Source organism: Lipotes vexillifer, unplaced genomic scaffold (assembly GCF_000442215.2).
Source record: "Lipotes vexillifer unplaced genomic scaffold, Lipotes_vexillifer_v1.1 scaffold34, whole genome shotgun sequence".
NCBI lineage: Eukaryota > Metazoa > Chordata > Mammalia > Artiodactyla > Lipotidae > Lipotes > Lipotes vexillifer.
Genome location: NW_006776832.1, coordinates 714,153 through 730,096, shown reverse-complemented (window position 1 = coordinate 730,096; position 15,944 = coordinate 714,153). Strand labels below are relative to the sequence as shown.

General features: G+C 43.3%; 1 protein-coding gene across 3 annotated transcripts in view; it reads right to left on the bottom strand.

Moving 5' to 3' along the window:
* The window catches only part of ABCG2 (ATP binding cassette subfamily G member 2 (JR blood group)), a 148,909-nt gene that overhangs the window by 70,868 nt on the left and 62,097 nt on the right, over positions 1 to 15,944 (bottom strand). The window contains exon 1 of one of the 3 annotated variants that reach the window (XM_007450677.1): positions 4,731 to 4,808. The exons of 1 other annotated variant lie outside the window; for it this stretch is intronic. The gene's annotated coding sequence lies outside the window, so the exon portion shown is untranslated. Of the gene's footprint in view, positions 1 to 4,324; positions 4,421 to 4,730; positions 4,809 to 15,944 lie in introns of those variants that run through there. One more of the 3 variants, XM_007450679.1, reaches the window with a different exon arrangement.

Sequence of the window (15,944 nt, the reverse complement as noted above, 5' to 3'; positions counted from 1 at the left end):
TCTTTCCCTTGTTTCTCGTAACATATGGAGGGAGACGAGAGCAGCAATTTGATTTTTGTTGGAAAATTCAAACCACTTGAATATTCGCTTGCTTCCACTAGGAAGCAAGATAGAACACATCTCACTGGGGGAGAGGGAGGGTGTATATCTAAGGATGAAATCAGAACACAATGAGGGGTTTGTAGCTCCAGGAAAGAGCTAAAAGTGGCAAGGATGGATCTACACTGTAGCAACTGGAATGAGTCACCTGGCCCTAGGCTGCTAGTAATAACTGGGCGTAAATCCACATTGCCCATGTCAAACAGACTGTACTCATAGCTTAGATTCCAGATGGAAGCAGTGAACGGTTTGGTATGATAATAACAGTACTATCAGATTTAAGGTACGACTTAAATTAGGTTTTTAACTACAGTTAGCCCATGGCTTTATGGTTTCTGAAGCACACGTGTTCTATTTGAGGAAACTATCATATGAGATATCCTGCAAAGACATATAACAGTCTGCCCGTGTTATGAAACAGGAGAAAGGTGGATCAGAAAGATTTCTAAAACAAAGTACATGGCTGGTTTGCAGAACCCTTCACTGATGGGTCAGATAAGAATACTAAGTGTTCTCAGCGTACCTGACAGTCTGTAGAACTATTCTGGCACTTTCAACTAACCCATATTCCACTTGGGGACTCAAAGAAAATCAGACCTCTCCCATTCAAACTCATATATTCTCTGGTCCCATGAAGAAACTGTGGCCCAGAGAGATGACAAGACTTCATAAAAGTAGAAAATGAAGAAATGGCACAGTTGATTAGACCTAAGTTAGGTCTGGGCCTCCCTACTCCAACCAGATCACATGCTCTTTCATTTCCCTGCATGCCTTTACAATGAGCTGCTCTGTGAACATGGAAAGAAATAGAAACAAATGACCAGGCTAACTTTAAAAGAAAAAAGAAAGGTAGGATTGGTGAACTTTAATAAAGTTCAACACAGTCTTTTTGTCCCAGCTATAAATGACCCTGTGAATTCTCAGCCTCCTTCTCTATAAATATGAAACTCCAATATCTCCCTGAAAGGTTTGGTGTGAGCAAAAAAATGAGAATGAATGTAATAAACCACCTGCAGGCCGCAAGCACTCACCACAGTTAACGGCTGCTTTTATTAATTCTGAGGATCCGATAATCTTGTCTTAAGGCATTCCAAACTAATATGGGATGATGGAGGAAAAGGGGTAAAATGAAATACTTTCTTCTCCCTTTCTAAGGATCCTGCTGTCCCTCTAACTTTTCTATCCCTCTTGCCCTTCCCCCAGGGTGGGCTCAGGGTGCGGCCAGGGTAGGGCTGTGCAGAACAGGAAAAGAGGCAGACCTCCTGTGCAAAAGCATCCGACGTGTGGGTACCTCTCAGGCAGTCTTCATGACTCTTTCCTTGTGAGACACTCAGCTCAAGTGTCTTCAGAGAGAGATCATAGGGCCTGCTGCTTTCTAGAGACTTCCATTTTTATGCCTCTGGGTAAAAACTCAGTGCCTGTGAAATGACAGAGAACTACCTAATGCTACCTGGGCCTAAGCACTAATTTCCAGCCAAACCTTGTTCTAAAGAGTAACAGGTCTGGACTTCCCTGGTGGCACAGTGGTTAAGAGTCCTCCTTCCAATGCAGAGGACACGGGTTTTGAGCCCTGGTCGCCCATGCACCACAACCACTGAGCCTCCGCCCTAGACCCCTCGAGCCACAACTACTGATCCCACGTGCCTAGAGCCCGTGCTCCGCAACAAGAGGAGCCACCGCCATAAGAAGCCCGCACACCGTAGCCCTGCTCGCCGCAGCTAGAGAAAACCCGCGCACAGAAATGAAGACCCAACGCAGCCATCAAATAAATAAAATTAAAGAAAAAAAAAAACTCTCTAAAACAATTTTTTAAAAAAAGAGTAACTGGTCTTTTCAGTTACAAGCCCAAAGGGACTGAGCTAGTGAGCAGCGTTTTCAACGGGGTTTCTGACCTTGCCAAGATTTCATTCCACCCTTCTTGGCGAAAACAAAACTACTTCCTTGAAACTGAGATAAGGGCAGCACTTCTGCTTTACCCACACCCACCAACCCCAGTTTAAATGACACAACACTACTTTCAATGCTACGATTCTCTGGATGTTTTATTTATTTCTATAAACAAGCTAACTGTGTGGCTCAAAAATTAGATGTCCACTTTCTAACAGTCTCCTAGTGAAGGAGAATAACGGCTTCCAAAAAACAAGAGGGGGCAAGGGGGCTGCGGTGAGAAAGGGGAGTGAGTGTTAATGGGTTTTTAGGGGAGAGGATGATGAAAATGTGATGACTGCACAGACTGTACACTTTACATAGGTGTGAACTCAATGATACGTTCTCATAAATTAGATCTCATAAAACTGCTGCTGGGAAAAAAACACAAAACTATGAGGCCCAATTCAGCTACACAGTTTCTTGGTTCACATCCTGGAGTGAAGTGGGAACTGATTTTTTAAAGGATAAACTTTAGCTTCCTATAGACCTATAATATCCTATATCCTATAGAGAGGATGGCCATTCAAGTTCTTTAATTTTCACTAAAAAATCTCAACCCTAACCTATAACCCCAGTAAGCAACAGAGAATAAAACTTCCCACTTGATATAAACTTCAACTGCTGCCAAACTGCTGTCAGAAACGCTAGAGAGGGTGCTTCCCTCGTAGAGCAGCGGTTAAGAATCCGCCTGCCAAAGCAGGGGACACGGGTTTGAATCCTGGTCCGGGAAGATCCCACGTGCTGTGGAGCAGCTAAGTCCACGAGCCACAACTACTGAAGCCCACGTGCCTAGAGCCCGTGCTCTGCAACAAGAGAAGCCACCGCAACGAGAAGCCTGTGCACCGCAACTAGAGAAAGCCCATGTGCAGCGACGAAGACCCAACACAGCCAAAAATTAATTAATTAATTAAATTTTTAAAAAAGCTAGAGAGAGAAATACAGAGTATCTGAAGACATGAGGTCCATCTATCCCTCTATAAAATCTAGATTTACTCCCAAATAAGCCCAAACTATCAAACTGCAGCATTTGTGACCACAGGGGCTTAGCAACCTACAAGCGTTTCTCCTAACACTTACGGTAAGGAAAATGACGACTACAGCAAGCAGTCCTAGAAAATACACTATTGGCATGTACTATGGGATGGGCACCCAGACTCTCCCACCGCCATCCTTCAGTCTCCTCTGCATCCTTCTGTGACACAAGACATTTGCCTCAGAAGCAGATGCCAGGAAAATCTTCTCTAAGGATCTCATATATTTCCTGTCTTTATCCTCACTGAATTGTGTGACTGATCGGTCCCTTTTTATTTTAGCTTCCAGGGCGTAACTTTAATTTGCTGTCCACATCCATTCTAATGTGCTCCCCCATGGTGACTCTTCTCTTGGTGCATTTTACTTTCCATCTGTAACACTTATGCTTGCCTCAAATGTTTTTGAATGCTTAATAAAAATAATGCAGAAATTGATTTTGGCTGTTCAGTGTATTTTCATACCATTTTGATGCAACAGAATGTCTCCTATGGGAGCTCTTGCTGAATGCCCAGGGTCTGGAACAAAGATGACCAGTATACATTTGTTACTATGAATCTTTTTTTTTTTTTTCCTGAAAGTGTAATGAGCTTTTATATTTCTACTATTGGGCAAGAAAATAAAATGAGGCAACATCACAGGTATTTTTTTACCTGTTGGCTAGATTTACAATCTAATTTTTTGGTCATATGTTTCTCTGTATTGTTCTAACTTCTCCAGTATTACTTTTTAATAAGTATTGAAATAAGCTGGTTAATTTTTTGATGTTAATCATTAAAAGTCAACTACCCACAGAAAAATTACAAAAGGCAGCTCAATATAACTCTTTGGCAAACCATCCAAAGTTGTGGACACATTTTATGTCCTGGGGAGAAAAAGACATAGAATATATTGGCTAATCCCTTTAAAAGCACCAATATTAACACATTTATCTCCTATTTCCATACTCAATAAGTTTTAATCCACCCAGTATCAACTCTAGCTTCATACATTTGGGGAACGGCAAGAGTTTTACCAACCGGCTAACACACACTACCAGATACGGAATCGGTTGCACCAAGACACTGCTTTCTGGTTTAAAAAAAAAAAAAAAAAGAGTCTATATTTTCAGTCTGTTTCATACTCACTTTCAAATGAAACTGGCTGGGAGGGACTAATTAAAACCTAGTCATCTCAGTTGTACAGTTTTCTATTCTCTACCAAATGTATACACGCAGCAGCCACGGACCTTTCATGGCACACACATCCCAAACGGCTTTCAGTTTACTCGCTCAGTTAAACAGTAGTTCAGTTTAATTTAACCAAGGGCTTCAATCTCCGGTGCTGTGATGCTCAGAGGCAGAGCACTAACAATCATTTACATAAACGCTAAGCTGAGTCAGCTGGACCTTCCAAACATACCCGACCGAAGCAGCTCCCACTCAACAAGGAGAGCAAGCGCCCCGCACCACGCGCCCCTTTCCAGGCGGCCTCCTTCCAACGTCCGCCCAGTCTGGCTCCCTCTTGCGCCTGGCGCGCGCGCTCTGGACCCTGCGCGTAGCGGCACAGGACCCAGGACCCAGGACCCAGGACCCAGGCCGCGCCCGCCGGAGCGGCAACGTTCTCCGACCGACGCCCACGCCCCGGCGGGCAGCCCAGCCGCCGCGCCCGCGCGCTCCCCGCGAGCCCCGCACTCACCGGCGGCGCGGGCCGGCCTGGGAAGGCGCTGGCCCCGGATGACGGTCACTGTCAAGGGGAAGCGGGCGGCGAGCGGAAAGAGCGCAGGGCGGGGCCCCTCCCTCGCACCCCGGCTCCCTTGGGGTCGGTGCTCGAAGGCCGGCGGGAGGCGTGGCACCGCCTGCCTAGCCGCTGATAAGGGCCCGGCGCTCGGGCGGAACGCGGGTGAGCGCTGTGTGAGCGCATCCAGCCTGGCGCTGGACCACACCGTCACCTGCCCGCGGGGACCTGCTGACGGAGATGACTATCCCGGAGCCCGCAGGGACAAAGCCACAGCTCCCGGCCTCCGGTGCTCGCACGAAACGGACTGGGGCGATTGGCCCTGGAAGCACCAGGACGCTACTCGGGCCGATGAATACCTGGTCTGACGTGGATGGATTTGGCCACTGCCGGTGTCCCACGCTCCTAAGCACCAGGGGAGGCTGACACCGAGTTTTGTTTTTCGGGTTTTTTTTTTTCTGCCGCACACGTTGTCCACCCCCAGAGCAGGCGGTCTCTGATGAATGAGCTTCTGAGAAATCAGGTGCGCGCGCCCCAGGGCCAATAAAACCAGAAACTGAATCTAGGGGTGGAGGAAACAAAACTTGCTGAATGAAAATAGTACTATGAACAGTTTAAATGTGTCCCTCACACTCCTGTAATAAATATCAGTACTTCTGTTCAATACACCGATGGTGTAGAAAAGCTGGAAAGTGTGCAGATTCAGGAAGAGAGTTCCTAACCTCATCCCAATACGTTCTTAAGCTGATCACTGCCATCAAACTGTTTGAGAAATTCAGATTAAAGCCAGCATTCATAAATGTATTGCATTATAAAGAGTCATTTTAACTTATAAATTAGCATTTTACTTCGGGCTAATTATTTTCAAATGCCCTGTCTTCTCATTTAGTGTTTGGGCATTTTAGGTAACAGTATTAGGGATGGAGGAACCTGAAGACACCGTCCTGATTTTACATATGAGCCACCTGGTCCCAAGGAGGCCATTTTGCACAAGGTCAAAAGTTAGGCTAAATGGGTGACTCAGTTTCTCAGACCATTGCCCTCTGTTCTCCCTGCTCTCCACCTCACAACCTCTCTGAATAGAGTAACTGCCCAGTATTCATAGAGCCTGGTTTTCTTTTTGGTTTTTTGTTTTTTCCTCTCTGCCACACTGCGCGGCATGCGGGATGCAACCCTTAATCCCTGCAGTGGGATTGCAGAGTCTTAAAACAGTGGACCATCAGGGAAGTCCCTGAATGTGTTCCTAATCTGGCACTTTTTCTTTTCCATTTAACTAAATTTTTTCTCTCTTATTACATATCAAGTAAGAAAATGAAAATCCCCTGTAACCCATCAGCCACATACCATCTGCTTTTAGTCTTTTTCTCTGCATACATTTTTTTCTGGAAAAATAAAATTGGGTTTATATACAAAGTACAGGGATGAACGTCATCCATCATCTCTGGAGTCAGATAGCCTGTGTCTGAATCCTGGCTTTCCCAAACCCTGGAGACTTGAACTAGTTACTTAGTCTTGAAGTGGTTATTGGTAATCAGGGGAAAGGATCTCTCAGGGTAGTTACAAAGATTAAATGGTGTAATGTGTGCAAAGTCATTAGATAGCACTCAATAGCAGTAGCTGTTATTATTTTGTAAAACTGTTATATTGCAAACATGGTTCCCTGCGGGCACGTGGTATTCAGTCCTCTTGTTATGTACCATAATTAATTTAACCAATCTTCCTATTATTCACAAAACATCTCTGTAGCTGTGTCATGGCACACTCAGGTAAATTCCAGACAGGGAATTGCTGAGGCAAAAGCTATGCTCATTTGAAAAATTTTAAGACATACAGCTAAATTTCCCACAAAAAGTTTGTGCCAAATTCAGTCTCCTAACAATTTAAAAGATTGCTTGTTGCCCTAAATTCTCACAAATACTGGACAGAATAATAATTTTTTTTATTTGATAGGTAACAAATGGCATATCAGTGTTTTAATTTATATAACGTTGACTTAGAATAAGCTTTTTTAATGATCGTTTGTGGTTCATTTGTAAATTTTCAATGTAAAGTTTTTCCCCATTTCTTTCTTTCTTTTCTCTTTTTTTAAAATTTATTTATTTATTTTTATTTTTGGCTGTGTTGGGTCTTCGTTTCTGTGCGAGGGCTTTCTCTAGTTGCAGCGAGCGGGGGCCACTCTTCATTGCGGTGTGCAGACCTCTCTTGTTGCGGAGCACAGGCTGCAGACACGCAGGCTCAGTAGTTGTGGCTCACGGGCCCAGGTGCTCCGTGGCATGTGGGATCTTCCCAGACCAGGGCTCGAACCTGTGTCCCCTGCATTGATAGGCAGATTCTCAACCACTGCGCCACCAGGGAAGCCCCCCATTTCTTTCTATTAATTTTTTAGATGGCATAATAAGTAAACAGAAAGAGCCTGGATCTCTGATGATATCACGGAACTGCTGGACCATCTCCAAGCTGGTTGAAGTCACTGTCACGTTTTATATGCCTTGCAGTCAAGCCACAGAATTATCAAAGTTAGGATTTCTTTACAGTCCCAGCTGGAAAGCTTTGGGGCCGTCTGGAGCCCACACCCTTGACGCACACATTGGAGATCTTCAATGGGCACTGGAAGGGCTGAGGTGTCACCACGTGTTTTTGTAGGTAGTGCGCATGGACATAACTAGATGATTCCAAAAAGATGCCTTCAGGTAAAGGGAGCCGATAGTCTCATTCATGAAGTCATTTGAGTCTCCCTTTTGAAAACTCCAAAAATAACTGGAGACTGGTCAGGGAGAGGGGAAGCATAATACTTCCCAATCGTCACACCAGTGAGGGGTGTCTGCTTGTATGGTTCTAACAGGGGTATCAGTGCTTGACCGAATGTCAGCAACAGACGGTTACAAATTTGTTTAACGTTGATAAAGGATATGATTTATGTATTATATTGAATGGCAAACAAAGCAAAATCAAAAAGTCTTCTCATTAAAGGAACAAACTTCCTGGGCCTAGAACTCCATCAATCAGGCACTCTACTATCAAAGCTCTTATATGGACCTATGAGAAGCTCTCTTCATCCTTCTCACAGGATTCTTAATATCCTCCAAAGCTCTCCGAGCCGCCCTGAGCTCTCAGTCTATCTGCCTGCCTGGCCACCAAGTGCAAGGAGCTGGTAAGGACCCAGTCCATTCCTTAGTGCTTACTCCAAGTGGTGAACTCAGGGTCAATTCCCCCTTAGCAAGTTCAGGTTTCAGGCAGGGCTTATTATGGGCCTGGGGGCATTTGGGTTACGTATATAATGTTTGTACTGGATCCCAGTATATTTATTTTCATTACTACTTAAGTTGAAGCAAATAAAAAACGGTGCAAGAGGCCATATGCACCATGACCCCCCCATGGCTCTGCTTACAGCTACCAGGGGCCTTTGATTCACTCTGTGAGAGATTGTTCAGTCTGTAGTTGCTTGAGCACTGACGAGTAAGTGATAAAACAGGAACAGGGTATAGACAACTCTTCCCAAAGGTCTCACTATAAAAGGAAGGTGAGAGAAAGGAGTATACCTAAAGACTATCTTGGGGTTCAGAGAAAATATTTCTTGTTTGGTTTAAATTACAGGCCAGAATATGTGTCCATGCCAAGAGGACAAGCCATAAAGAAGAAAAGGTGGTTAACTGCTATAATCAGGTAACTTAGAAAGCAGAAAGGAATTAGAATTCAGACGAATTAGTGTTAGAAAAGCCAAAAATATATATCTTTTTTTGTGTGTGTGTGGTACGCGGGCCTCTCACTGCTGTGGCCTCTCCCGTTGCGGAGCACAGGCTCCAGACTCGCAGTCTCAGCGGCCATGGCTCACGGGCCCAGCCGCTCCACGGCATGTGGGATCTTCCTGGACCGGGGCACGAACCCGTGTCCCCTGCATCGGCAGGCGGACTCTCAACCACTGTGCCACCAGGGAAGCCCTATATCTTTTTTTAATTGTGGCAAAGGGGAAGGGAGTCAGGGGGTGTCCTCATGTAATAAATGTTTTAAGAAGGGAAAAGAGAGAAAATTGAAAGAAATGTATGGCCTACAACTCCACCTTCTCTCTGAAGTTGGGGGATCTGCTGAGAGTATGGGCGCGAATGAGAAGATCAGGATCTGAAAAAATGATGAATCCTGGAGTAGGCCTGTATTCATTTCCTGTGGCGGCAGTAACAAACTACCACAAAACTGGGGGCTTCAAAGCAACGAAAACGTATTACCTGGCATTTCTGTAGATCAGAAGTCCAACGTGGGCTTTACTGGGCTAAAACGAAAGCTGTTAGCAGTTCTGGGTTCCTTTCTGGAAACTCTCCCAGGTTTCAGAGGCTTCCTGAGTTCCTGGGCTATGGCCCCCTCCTCCAGCCAACAACACAGCATCTCTCGGACCCTGCTTCTGTCATCACATCTCTTTCTCTGACTCTCACCTTCTACCTCCCTCTTCTACCTTTAAGGATGCTTATAATGACATTAGACCCACCAGATAAACCAGGGTAATCTCCTTATTTTAAAGTCATCTGATTCGGTAACCTAGCACATTCACATTCTGGGTATTAGGACATGGACATCTTTGGCAGGTCATTATTCTCCTTATCACACGGCCCTAAGGAAACAAAGAAGATGCACATGTAGGGACCCACAGAGGTCCTATGAGGACTATTTAAACTGAAGACATATGAGATACAGCTGTTGCAGAAAGCAGCTTTTTTTTTGTTTTTTGAAGCTACCCTTATCTGACTAAAAGCAGAGCCTTCAGAGAGTGAAGCTGCTATAAATCCCCTCAGAGGAGCTTCAGTGCCTGGTAGAAGACCAACCACGCACACCTGGATAAGAAATTGCATAACAGCACGAACTGTCATACTTCTTTCTGTCCCTAAAAGCCTACTTGTCTTTCCTAAAAGTCCTTTGTTTTCCCATAGAATCCCTTTCTCTCCACCCTCCTTTCCCGTATTAATGGTCTATAAGCCCCAGAACCTGATCTTTTCTCCTTTAATTGGTTTGTGGTCAATTAACTTTCATTCCTCCCCCAGCCCCACTAGACCTATTGGCAGAGGAAAAGTTTTTCTTCCGAGGGACCCAGAGAGAGACTACAGAGCAACACCAAGGACCCCTAAGATTGGACTCTACAAAAGTGGTGCTATCAAAGCCACAAATGGGCATGGCTTTCCCAGTCACAAAGAAGTAAAGACAGAGCGCGTTAGAAGGTTGAATTAATTCGAGGATGGGTGGGTAAGGCAATAGAAAAATGGAGCATGAGTTTGAGTGGGTGAAGTGATTCATCATAGGAAAGTGAATCCAGGAAGAGACAGGTAGAAAGGGAGCCTACAGCGGGGTCACTTGCAGGATGAAGAGCTGAAACTGGAGGGTGAAGTCACTGAATAGGAAGCTGGCATATAATATTGGCACTCCAGGATTTGACAAGGTCCCATGGTTTCAACGCGACAGTAAAATTCTGGAAACGGGAGGAAGGTATATTTATCTTCTAGTGCTGAGAACCTGCCATCAGTTTAGCATCTTAAAACAATACTCATTAATTATTTCAAAATTCTGGAGGTCAGGAATCTAGGTGGGCTAGGCTTGGCTCTGCTTAGGGTATCATGGGGCCAAATCAAAGTATGAGCCAGCCGGGCTCTTATCTGAAGACTCTTATCTGAAGAATCTACTTCCAAGGACAGGTTGTTGGCAGAATCCAATTCCTTGCAGTTTTAGGACTGAGGTCCTCGTTTCCTTGCTGTCAGTCAACCAGCTCCTTCAGGCTGCCCACATTCCTTCTCATGTGACTCCCCTCCATCTTCAAAGCAGGTTCTCAAACTTCTGATCTCTTGGATTTCGCCTTCCTCCTTTTGAAGGGCTTGTGTGATTACATCAGGCCCATCTAGATAATCTCACTATAATCGAGATATTTTGGGGTGAACTCATTTGGGACTTCAATTACAACTTCAGAATTCCTCAGAGCAGTACCCAGACTAATGTTTGGTTACATACCAGTGGAATCTTGGACCCTGGGGGAGAAGGGGATCTTTAGAATTCTGCCTACACTGAAGGTTAAGTTGAGAAGATCAAGTAGCACAGAAGCTAGGGTGATGGGTTGGTCATCTAAATAAACACAGACTCTGCCAAAGTAGTGACATCTTGGAAAGAAGAGAAATACCAAAAACCAGTTGTCAATGTTTTTATAGGTACAGAGAAGAGAAGAGAAGGTGGCATTAATACAGAGAGAGACAGCATAAGGTGGGGTAGGGGGTGGGCAGCAGGGGATGGTGGAGGTGTTGAGGCCAGATGTGCAGCAGGACCACCTTGATTCATATAATTTTCTTTATATAGGAGACAAGAGACCAAATAACTCATTTGGTTGTAAAGTTCCCAGAGGTAGTCAAGCCCTAAAAAAATGAGCATAGCAGAGGAAAAAATGTATATAATTAGGTAGGTACATATAATTAACCTGCAGAGTTACAAAGTGGGACAGAGGTTGTAACATTTGTCCCTGAAAAACAGACTGAAAGTTTAGATGTTGAGAGTGCACTGAAGTAAACTTCACATATCTATAAAGTCTTTAGTTGAGGTAAACTTTTTAATGGAAGTATAACACACATATAGAAAAAGTACAGAAAATCTAAGTAAACAGCTTGACATGTATTTACAAAGTAAACACACTTGTATATCTGTTACTCAGATCAAATATATATATACACACACATACATATTTGTGTATGTTATATGTCAATTATATTTCAATAAAAATAAGCAAACAAGCCAAAAAAGAAACCAAAATAGACAAAATTCATGTACAGTGATAAAAGTAAGATGAGTAGTTACCTTTGAAAGGGGCAATGACTAGGGTGGAACATAAGGGAGACTTCTGGGATACTGATAATAAACAAACAAAAATATATATATGGGGCTTCCCTGGTGGCGCAGTGGTTGGAAGTCCGCCTGCCGATGCAGGGGACACGGGTTCGTGCCCCGGTCCGGGAAGATCCCACATGCCGCGGAGCGGCTGGGCCCGTGAGCCATGGCCGCTGAGCCTGCACGTCCGGAGCCTGTGCTCCGCAACGGGAGAGGCCACAACAGTGAGAGGCCCGCGTACCGCAAAAAAAAAAAAAAGAAAAAAAAAAAAAATGGCGGTCTGGGCGGCAGATATACAGATATGTTCACTTTGTAAATATATATCAAATTGTTTACTTAGATTTTCTTTACTTTTTCTGTATTATGTTATACTGCAATTTAAAAGTTTACTTAAACATAGGACTTTATGGATATGTGTTATGTGAAAAGAAAGATGGGGAGATGCTAGATTAAAACAAGTTGATTAAGTAGGTTTCATCATTGCAGAACATGCAAACAACATTTGTTCATGGAAACTCTCCACCAAAGAGCAGTTCAAAGGCTCCATTCTCGGTAACGTACTAATGGAAATGGCAGAGTATCTTCTGGGGCCAAATTATGGAAGGCTTGAATGCCAAACCAAGGAATGTAGACTTACCTTGAGAGCGAGAAACCACTGAAAGTTTAGTGTGGAGGGATGACATTGTCAAAGTGGTGTTTTAGGAAGATTAATGTGTTCATGTATAGAATGGTTGGGGGAATGTGGGAAGGCACATCAGTCTGGAAATGAAAAAAATAAAGACTGAACTAGAGCAATGGTGGAAAAAATTTGTGAGGAAAGAGACACAAAAGAAACATCATAAAGTAAGAATTTACAGTTCCTGGTAATGGATAAAACACTGAAAGTGAGAGACAAAAGAAGCCGGAGCTGACTTTAAGATCTCAAACCTGAGAAGCTGAATACCTTGTGGATCGTTAATGGGAATTACTAAGATAGAAAGCATGTCTTCCACCTAAGTGTATTTTCTCAATGTTGCCTTCTCAGGGCCTTGGACAGATACTTGATATTTATTGACTGAAAAATAAAAGTGAGTTTATCTTACGTAATCCAGGGGTTTATCTACCCTTACCTGAATGTTGTAAAAATGGAAGAGGGTTTCATTGAGACTGACCTTTTTCATTTGATACATTACTGACTGCTCTAAACATTTTATTGCCTGTAGAGAGAAGAGTTCATTCGTGGGATCATGGGAGCAACTGAAGTTAAAGTGTAATGAACATTAAATGACACATGATTCATTATATAATGCCTTAGACTTTTTTCACTTCTGGCTGTCATGCCATCTATTATAATAGATAATATCAACAGAGCCAAAAACTTACAGCCTCACCCAGATCGACATCTCAGTCTTCTCTATGTCATCACCCATATTAGACCAAGAAACATACATTAATCATTCTCTGTGTAACAAAGCCAACAGCCAATCTAGATTTACCCAAGGTTCATCTCACCAGTACAATTTTTGCTATTTGACCCTTGGGTGCCTCACTTTCTTACCTCAAATTAAGCGTGATAATACCTATGTCACTGGGTTGAATAAAGATTAAAAATAAAATAATGTATATTTGGAAAACATAAGGTAACCTCGATTTTTACCCAGTACCAATAATAACAGCTAATGTTTAGTGAGTACTTGCTGCTTCCCAGTGTTCTAAGTGCCTTTAGGCTTTGTGCATTTTTTTTTTAAAACCTCATTTCATCTTCACAACAATGTCCTTAGTGGGTTCTATTAAAATCTCTATCTTGCAGATGATGAAACTGAACCATAGTGAGATTATGCAACTTGCCCAAGGTCAGACAGTAAATGACTTATGCTCATTATTGCAGATATAAGAAATAAGGACACTATTATTTCCTGTAAAAACTGCTCAAAAATTTCTTTGAAGAGAGAATGTAGAATAAATTCATTCACCCTTCAAAATCCCCCTCAGTCACAGTGGATCAAAGTAAAGGAAGAAAAACAAAAAAGTCCCGTCGGTTGCAAAACCAAGATGAGTATCTCCATGAAAGGAACCCAGAATGTTAATTACCAAGCTTGTGGGTTGAAGGCCTTGAGTCTAGAAGCAGGTAATGGTGGTAAGGAGTTTGGCTAAATAAAGGGAACTCCAATGACACAAAGCAGGGGACTGGAGCCAGGCTCTCTGCTTGAAGCCCAGAGCAGGGATGGGGCTGCCCACTTATAAAAGGGTGAAGGTTCATGGGAGAAAGCACCAACCAACTCTGCCTGGGGCTGTGTGATGTGGATGGGAATGTTAAGACAGAGACAAAGCACCTGCGGGGTGAAGCTCCCGCAGCCCATCGTGCCTCCCTAAAGGGGGGCAGTGCACACCGAGAGCCCCTGGAGTAGACCTCTGACTGTGAAGTGCCTGGTCTCCCCTGTTGCCTCTGGGAAGGTCTCTAACACGGCTCGTAACCTGGGACGCCTCCACGGCCCTCTGCTCAGTGACACAGCTTCCCCAATCAGATTGTTTCTCAACAAAAATGTGAGATTCGGGCTTCCCTGGTGGCGCAGTGGGCTTTGAGAACATATTCTCTTTTTTCTGTATTCTCCCTTAACATTTTGTTGATTGTTTCTTTTGCTGTGCAAAAGCTTTTTAGGTAGATGTAGATCCACTTACTCATTTTTTACCTTTGTTGCTTATGCTTTTAGGGTCATATCCAAAACAGTCATTGTCAGGACCAATGTTAAGGCACTTCTCTATGTTTCCTTCTAGGAGTTTTAGGGTATCAGTCCTTATGTTTGTCTCTAATCCATTTTTTTTTTAACATCTTTATTGGGGTATAATTGCTTTACAATGGTGTGTTAGTTTCTGCTTTATAACAGAGTGAGTCAGTTATACATATATATATGTTCCCATATCTCTTCCCTCTTTGTCTCCCTCCCTCCCACCCTCCCTATCCCACCCCTCCAGACAGCCACAAAGAACCGAGCCGGTTTCCCTGTGCCATGCGGCTGCTTCCCACTGGCTATCTACCTTACGTTTGTTAGTATATATATGTCCATGTCTCTCTCTCGCCCTAACACACCTCACCCTTCCCCCTCCCCATATCCTCAAGTCTGTTCTCCAGTAGGTCTCTGTCTTTATTCCTGTTTTACCCCTAGGTTCTTCATAACATTTTTTTTTCTTAAATTCCATATATATGTGTTAGCATACGGTATTTGTCCTTCTCTTTCTGACTTACTTCACTCTGTATGACAGACTCTAGATCTATCCACCTCATTACAAATAGCTCAATTTCGTTTCTTTTTATGGCTGAGTAATATTCCATTGTATATATGTGCCACATCTTCTTTATCCATTCATCCGACGACGGGCACTTAGGTTGTTTCCATCTCCGGGCTATTGTAAATAGAGCTGCAATGAACATTTTGGTACATGACTCTTTCTGAATTCTGGTTTCCTCAGGGTATATAAGTTCCGGCTAGGGATGTAGCCAGTGGGCTGCTCCATTTGTAGGAAACAGGAAGACACCTCTGTTGGGCCTTCTTCCTGCTCCTCTGAGGCTCTTAGTCCCCCTTACGATGTCCACATGTTACCTCCCTGTGACTATACTTTGGATAATTTCCTCAGATATATCTTCCTGGTCACATACTCTATACAGTTAAATATTTATTTATGTATTTGTTTATTTATTTATGGCTGTGTTGGGTCTTCGTTTCTTCTCTAGTTGCAGCGAGCGGGGGCCACTCTGCATCGCGGTTCGCGGGCCCTCTCACTATCGCGTACACAGTTCTATCAATCTTTCGTTTAACTTTCTATCCATTTGAATTCTTAATTTTAGTAAGGTTCTTTTTTTTTAATTTCTAAAAGTAATATTTTGTTCTTCTTCAAATTGGCCTAATTATTAGTCTCCTATTCTCTCGCTCATGTTTTCAATGCCCTTTTTAAATCTGAAAACATTTCAAGCAGACTTATTTTTAAATTTTAATTCTGATAATGAATTATAAACGCTGACCTCTCTGTGGTTCTAGTTTTGTTATCTATGGCTTGCTGGATTTCTGTTTTATAATATTTTATTGTGAGTTTTTTGTTAACTGTCTCTAGGAATTCCTTGAGGCCTGGTTGAGGGTATGCTCATCTGGGAAAGTCTGTTTTTGCTTCTCTTAGACACCTGGGGATATTACCTACCCTGATACTCTTTAAATTATAGGCTTGTGTTTTGGGATCATACAAAGAAGGTGGACTGGGTCCCAAACTACCTGAGGTCTGGCCAGTGGCTACAATCTCAAAGGAGGGGGGCTTTTTTTTTTTTTTTTTTCTTTTTTTTTTTTTTTTATACCGACGCC